This window comes from Penaeus chinensis, chromosome 23 (assembly GCF_019202785.1).
Source record: "Penaeus chinensis breed Huanghai No. 1 chromosome 23, ASM1920278v2, whole genome shotgun sequence".
Lineage (NCBI taxonomy): Eukaryota > Metazoa > Arthropoda > Malacostraca > Decapoda > Penaeidae > Penaeus > Penaeus chinensis.
The window spans coordinates 2,940,067-2,942,566 of NC_061841.1; the positions used below are offsets into that span (position 1 = coordinate 2,940,067).

The 2,500-nt window shown below is 31.9% G+C and overlaps 1 protein-coding gene across 1 annotated transcript in view; it reads left to right on the forward strand.

Annotated features, from left to right (window-relative positions):
- Window positions 1–2,500, forward strand: part of LOC125037353 — a 61,156-nt gene that overhangs the window by 9,152 nt on the left and 49,504 nt on the right. The window lies entirely within an intron of this gene.

Genomic DNA, 2,500 nt, shown 5'->3' on the forward strand with positions numbered 1-2,500 from the left:
ATGTATTTAGAGATTTATCCTGTATTAGGGGGCAACAAAAGATTCCAAGATAAAATGAATTAAACCTGAATAATCAATGACCAAACATTTTAAAATAGAATTCGACGATTAATATAAAAACGAACACGACACTTTTCTTTCTTTCTTTCTTTCTTTCTTTCATTCTTTTTTCCCCTCATTTGACAACAAAGACATGAACATTCTCACTTCACGCCCAACACAAGACGACAAAAACACAAACAAAGACACCAGCGTTTCTTTTTTTTTTTTTTTTTTTTTTTTGCAACGTGAGTCATTGCAAGGGTGACCACGCGTCTATTTCACATCCGGTGTTCTTAGGCAAATTGTATCATGTGATCAAAAAAAAAGTATGGTTAGACTTAAATTTGTGGATTAATTTAGAGGACGAGAGGGAAGAAATATCGCTATACATATGTATGTATTTATGTATACAATTATATATATAATGTACATGGATATATATATATATATATATTTAATATATATATATATATATAATATAAATGGTTATAAATGTATATATATATGTATATATAAATGTCTGAATATATGTATGTATGCATATATATATGTATATATATGTATATATATATATATATATATATATATATATATATATATATATATATATATTTACACACACACACACACACAAGTATATATATATATGTGTATAAACATGTACATATATTTATATATATATATGTATATATATATTTATATATATGTATCTATATGTATTTGTATATATGTATATATATGTATTTGTATTTATGTATAGATATGTATATATGTATGTGTATGTATATGTATATGTACGTATATATATACATATATATATATTATATATCTATATATCTATATATATCTATATCTATCTATCTATCTATCTATCTATCTATATATATATATATATATATATATATATATATATATATATAGTGTGTGTGTGTGTGTGTGTGTGTGTTTTTTGTGAGTGTGTGTGTATGTGTGTGTGTGTGTGTGTTTATGTATGTGTGTAGGTGTGTGAATGTGTGTGTATGTGTATGTATGTGTGTGTGTATGTGTAATAACAACGAAAGCGATAACAAGTTCTCCACTACCTATATATACGTCCTTTAACGGTTCCCCCCACTATCTGATAAAGTTAATCGCTGGGGGCCTTAATCTCGACCACGAGAATTTAATTGAAGCATCTCCAGAAGAAGGTACGCCCTGAAAGTGATAAGTGGAATTTAGAGTTTTATGAGAAAGGTTATCGAGTAATGGTTGACCCCTTTTGTGGGAGGAGGGAGGAGGGAGGGTGGGGGGGTGGGGGTGGGGGTGGAAGGGGGGGATGGAGGGATGGGGGGTGTAGGGGTGGAAGGATGGAGGGGGGGTGTAGGGATAGGGGGGTGGGAGGAGGGAGGGGGGTGTATGGGTGGGATGGGGGTGTAGGTGTGGGAGGTTGGAGGGGGTGGGGAGGGGTGGGAGGATGAAAGGGGAGGTGGGAAGAGGTTGGGGGGTGTGGGGGTGGGGGGATGGAGGGGGGGGTGGGGGGGTGGGACGATGGAGGGGGGTGTAGGGGTGGGAGGAAAGATGGGGGTGGGGGGGGTTGGGAGGAGGGAGGGGGGTGTGGGGGTGGGAGGTTGGAGGGGGGTGTAGGGGTGGGAGGAGGGATGGGGGGGTGGAGGTGGGAGGATGTATATATATGTATATAGATAGACAGATAGACACACACACACACACACACATATATATATATTTATGTATATAGATAGATATATAGATATATAGATATGCGTATACATATAAATATATATATACACATACATACATATATATATATACATACATACATATATATATATATATATATATATATATATATAAAGATGTATATATGCGTACACACACACACACACACACACACACACACACACACACACACACACACAAATATATATATATATTATATACACATATATACATATATATGTACATATATATAATAAATATATATGGATATATATATATATATTTATACATATTATATAATATATATATACACATACATACATACATACATATATATGTGTGTGTGTGTGTGTGTATGTATATATGTATGTATACTTATATTTATTTATTTATTTATACGTATGCATGCATGCATGCATGTATGTATGTATGTATGTATGTATGTATATATGTATATATGTATATATGTATATATGTATATATGTATATATGTATATATGTATATATGTATATATGTATATATGTATATATGTATATATGTGTATATGTATATATGTATATATGTATATATGTATATATGTTTATATATTTATATGTTTATATGTGTATATGTGTATATGTGTATATGTATATATGTATATATGTATATATATACATATATATACACAAACAATGAGTGAGTGACACAGAGACAGAGAGGCAGAGAGACAACAACAAAATATCGTCTAGAAAACCAAGATGA